Here is a 6000-nt window from a genome sequence, read left to right as displayed (position 1 = left end):
AAGGAGACAACCTTGTGTGTAAACTTCAGAAGAGCATCTATTTCTTAAGCAATCTGCAAGGATGTGGAATGAGAAAGTGAACAAAGTACTTACCAAAGAGAGATTCTCAAGAAGTAAAGCAGACCTCTGTCTCCAGAAATCAAGAAGACAGATGGATATACATCCTTATCTATGTTGATGACATTAAAACCTGTTTTGAACAAGAAGGGGATTATAATCAGATCAGTTCACAAGCTGAAAGAAAATTTTTAAATTAAAGAGCTAGGGAACATTAGCTACTATCTGGGAATCCAAATAGAGAGAGAAGAAGATGGAAGTTATCTTCTCAACCAATCCGAGAAAATTTGAGAAATCTTGGAACAACTCCATATGCAAGATGCAAAGGAAGTGAAAACACCTATGGAACCAACTAAAGAGCAATGAAGCAGAAAACTTGCTACTCAACAGTGATAGGCATGGCAGAGCAATCTGTAAGCTGCTATATGTTGCCACTGTGACAAGACCAGACATAGCTGCAATAGTAGGCATACTATGCAGGAAAGTCTCAGCTCCCTGTCAGTGTGACTGGGACGCAGTGAAAAGAGTGATGCAATACCTCAAAGGAACCATGTGCTTCTTCAACTGAAGCAGAGTACATTGCAGCAGCACACGCATGTCAACAAGCGATATGTATTCATCAACTTTTTGTGGACATTGGGATAGACATGTCAAAACCAAATCCCATTTTTGAAGACAACCAGGGATGTATAAAGCTTACACAATGAGAAAGGGTCAATCCTAGGACCAAACACTTTGACGTCAAGTATTGAGGGACAATCAAGTGCAAGGTGTTATTGATATTCAATACTGCCCATCAGAGCAGATGACTGCTGATGCACTCACCAAGCCTTTGTTGGAGGAACATCATAGTTATTTCCAGAAGAAGCTGAATATAATTTGACAAAGCACATGCTGTTTAGAAGGGGTGTTGGAAAAGCAACAGCAAATTATATAAATTGAACTATATATATGCACTATACCTTTATATGTAGCAGGTGGCACTGCAGTGTTATAATATTCTATTGTAAGGTAATCAGAGGATGTACCATCCTTATTGTCTTACATGTACTTGTATGCTCCTTGTTCCAGTTCTCTTCCTGTTTTATGCTAAAAGAAATCTTTCTTCCTGTTTCAGCAGTGGGAGAGGAGCCTTGGCATACACTGTGTGAGAGCTGATTGGAGGAAAGGCACACCCCCCTCCCCATAGGCAGAGGAATGAAGAAACTTGCAGAGCTGCAGTCTGAGTAGACAATCTCTCTGCTTATCTATCTCTAAGTTAACTCTTTAACTCCCCGACAAAAATTTCCAGTTGCTTTTATCTCCTGTGTCAGAAAACTTGTCATAAGTTATGCTGATAACAGAAGAATGGAGCAGCAGAAAGACACAGGATTCAGAGCTTTGGAGAGAGATAAGTAAACACTATAGATATATGTGCCCAGTTCTGATTTCATGAATGGGTTTTACAACCATTTTAAGGTAAAACAAATCTTTTACCTTTGCCATTAGTGTGCTTGTTTCCAGAAAAAACTTGGTCCTGACCACTATATTAAACAGTGGCACGGGCTTATACAGCCACAATAGGCATTGCAAACTTCCAGGACAAGTTTTAAAAAGAAGAGAAGATGTAAATATGAAAGAGAAAGCAGATACCTCAAATGTAAATAACTTACTAAAACTGTACCTACTGTATTTGCCATAATGATGTTTATTAAATGGTTTAAGGCTTCATGCACACTGGACTTTAAAAAAAGGCAGTTCCCTTGGCAGAAAAAAACCATCATAGAGCATTTTTGTGCACGTTTAGGCATGTTTTGGAGTGTTTAGCTCTTTTTTTCTGCCAGAAAGCTCCAATCAAATGCAAAACAGAAGGGTTTTTTTTTCTGTCTCTAAACACTGAGCTCAAAATATGCTGTAATCGTCCAAATGTGCATGGACGCATAGGATAACATTGAGCTGCTTCTACAAGCAGAACACAAAACTCCTGTAGAAGCAGCGATTTTAAAGCCATTGTGCATGGAGCCTTAAGAGATGAAATGCAGCTGTGAGTGCTCTGCATGGGATGCTTTCATTTGTAATCCTAACCAAAACTTGATTTTTTTTTTTAAGTGAGTGGAGATAGGTTAGTACGTCTGTGTGTGTGTATGTATGAAGCAGTAGAAACCTTAGAGATATTACTCCTTCCCCACTCCACCAACACATATTTGTATTGTCTGTGTCCCTGTGGGCAAAATTTTTGCTTTTTAGGATGACTTTAATTAAAGGGGTTGTAAACCCTCGTGTTTTTTCACCTTAATGCATCCTGTGCATTAAGGTGAAAAAACACCTAGCAGTGACCGGCCCACCAGCCCCTCCCCCCCACCCCCCAGTTTTAGTTACCTGAGCCCCATATTTCTGTCGGTGGAGACACGCTCTTCCTCTCTCCACGGGGTCCGGGCTCTTGATTGGATAGATTGATAGCAGCGCAGCCATTGCCTCCCGTTGCTGTCAATCAAATCCAATGATGTGTCTATGGATGCAAATGCTGGACTCGGGAGCGTGCCCGCAAGGTAACCCCCCAGGAGAGCGTTTCTCCTAGGGGGTTATCTGATGTGGGGAGGAGCCGCAAGAGCCGCCGGGGGACCCCAGAAGACGAGGTTCGGGCTACTCTGTGCAAAACGAGCTGCACAGTGGAGTTAAATATGATATGTTTGTTATTTTAAAAAACAAACAAAAAAACAAACCTTTACAATCACTTTAATAATGATAATAATAATAATAATAATAATAATTATTAGTATTGTTATTATTATTATTATTTCTACACTGTTTTTCATTTATTTCTAGTCTACTCCTATTATTCTGAATGATCTTTAAGTTTGTAAATTTTCTTTGTGAAGACTCCCACAAATTTACTTCCTTGGATTCTATAACAAGTATTTACTATGCCCTGTGAGTAGTCACACATTTCACAGAGCCTGCCTTCTGAACTACAGAAGTGCTGAGAAGAGGAGTATCAGGAGGTGGAGTCAGTACAGGAATTACTACTGGCAGGCATCAAGGTACAATAGGACATGCAGGGAATCCAGGAAGTTGTAGAAAGAGATGGCCAGCAGACAGGCAGAACTCACAGCATGAAAGGAGATTTTACATTAAACTGCCAAACATAGCTTTTGTTTGTACTGTATTGTTATTATAATGCTGGTGTTATTATAAATGAAAGTATATGTTGTGATCATTATGCTTTACTGTTCATCTTTCATTTACTTTGTGGAATAGTCATTTTTTTTTCACTTTGCTATTTATGTTTTTTAACTGATTAAAGATACCATTGTGTTGAATATATAGAGTAAGCACACCACAAACTGCTTTAGCAATAAGTTTGTATTAGGCATATACAGTACATACAATTATACAACAGATACAGATAACCAAGTAATGTATGTCGTCTAACATCAAGCATAATACAACAAAGATATACACTCCAAGGTTGAATCATAACAAAAGATATCCATGCATAAGAGTGCAATGAGCTACACGTAAAACGTATAAGAGCTGATGTTCAGAAATGCATACAGGAATCCAGTACCCTTGATAGTGTAATGAAAAGGAAAGCTGGTGAAAAGACCCTGGTGAAAAGAGAGAGGAGGAGGAAAAACCAATGTTTTGGGGGATGTAAAAATCACCTTTCTCAAGAACCTCCTATTTAGATAGGATGTTTCTGAACATCAGCTCTTACGCAATTGAAGGGTAGCTCATTGCACCCATATGCATGCATGTTTTTTGCTACGATTCAACTTTGGAGTGTATATCTTTGTTGTATTATGCTTGATGTTAGATGACATACTTGGTTATTTGTACCTGTTGTATAATTGTATGTACTATATGTGCCTAATACAAACTTTTTGCTAAAGCAGTTTGGCTATGTGGTGTGCTTACTCTATATATTCAAAACGTTTGTATTAACAGATTGATACACTGTGGAGAGGTTTAAACACTCTAAATAATAATATATTGTTGGTTGCTGAATGGTGTAGTTAAGAGCGGTGTGCAGACCTTTATTGCTAATGAAAAGATACCATTGTGGTCGCTCCAGCTTTGGCAAGCCTTTCACATATTTCAGAAGCAGCCAATTTAGAATGGTGCATACACCGCCTTGCAAAAAATCTCTCAGAACAAGGGGTTTATTTTGAACTCTTTCTGCAGGGTCAGAACAAGGTCAATGATATGTTTAAAAAGAGTGTTGACTCTGGAAGGAGGTGCCACTTAGTGTAGGAGCATGAAGCTATGAAGCTGTCGGGAGTGACTCATGGTGCCTACTCTCATATTGTATTCGTGCTATCCACCAGCTCAAACACGTGTGGGGCACTTTGGCATAACACTGGGTGATTACTGAAGTGGGTTGGCGTGCCCTGGCTGTTTTCCAGGGCGAAATGAAGCATTGAAAGATCTGATAAAAGCCCTGCCTTAGAGCAAAACCCACAAAGTTAGCGAGGGACCTGTGTATTTGGCAAATGACTTATAACTGGTGTACAAAACTTGCATAACTATGACAAATATTTTGTTTTGGGCTGATTCAAGTTATTAAGGAGATATATTAACATTTTGTAAGAGCAGTATGAGAATAGACAGCTGTTTTAGCAAGGCACATACCCCTGGCCCTGGGAGCGAATGGTCAGCATCTCTGTCTGCATCCACAGTTGTGCTCATAAGTTTACATACACTGGCAGAATTTATGATTTCTAGACCATTTTTCAGAGAATATGAATGATAACACAAAAGCTTTTCTTTCACTCATGGTTAGTGTTTGGCTAAAGCCATTTATTATCAATCAACTGTGTTTACTCTTTTTAAATCATAATGATAACAGAAACTACCCAAATGACCATGATCAAAAGTTTAAATACCCCAGTTCTTAATACCGTGTATTGCCCCCTTTAACATCAATGACAGCTTGAAGTCTTTTGTGGTATTTGTGGATGAGGCTCTTTATCTTCTCAGATGGTAAGGCAGCCCATTTCTCTTGGCAAAAAGCCAAATAGTTCCTGGCCACTTGCCATGCACTTTCCCATTACCTTACACAACTAGTATAACTTACAAGTATGTGGATTGTGCAAATTGAGATATTAGTGTTGCGATTAAAGGGTTTTTAAAATAAAGTAAGTACATGTCATGCAGATTCATAAGATAACTGAACTAAGGTAGAATCCCCCTTGCCCCATCTCCACCTCTGCTATGAGAAAAAAAGATGGCCATCAGATTGGAAAAAATAATATTTTAGTGGAGACTCTACTTTGACTCCCACAGACACATCTTAAGTGACCAAATAATTTATGAGCCAGTCTTAATGTTTTCCTTTCCAGATACTAGTATTATAATTGCCCTGAGATAACCTGATGGCCTCACCCCCCCCCCCTCTTTTACAATGCATCTATATATTTTTAAAGCATACATAATCATTGAATAATCTTTAAGAAGAACGATATTTCATCAGACAAATAGTAGCGACATTCAATAATACTGTAATGAAGTGCCTAAAATTATTTTTTCTTTGGATATCTGCCAAATCTTCCCTGTGCTGTGCAGAGTATTGAAATAATGCACTGGAAGCTTCTTGGATGCAGAGAATACTTTACTTTCATGAAGAAATAGCAGAACACGTCTTATAACATGAGAAACAGAAACAGGAACTGAAGACAAACAAGTACACACAGAGGAAAAACAGTACTTCCCCCCATTACATCATATCATAGATATACACTATAATACTGCAGCGCCACCTGCTGGTATAGACAAGAATAATGCATATGTACAGTTCACAGTATATAACGCTACTCGGCTGTTGTTCTTCCAATACCCTGAACCCCCAAATTATGAGTATACTGTAATTCCTTAAAAAACTTTCAGCCCACCCCCTTCCACCTCACTCCCGTCTCTGGTCTGCAATATAATGGACAACATCATAGAAGCATAATGAGGTATGGA

This window comes from Aquarana catesbeiana, linkage group LG04 (assembly GCF_042186555.1).
Source record: "Aquarana catesbeiana isolate 2022-GZ linkage group LG04, ASM4218655v1, whole genome shotgun sequence".
NCBI classification, from domain to species: domain Eukaryota; kingdom Metazoa; phylum Chordata; class Amphibia; order Anura; family Ranidae; genus Aquarana; species Aquarana catesbeiana.
Note: the sequence above shows the minus strand (reverse complement) of the source record.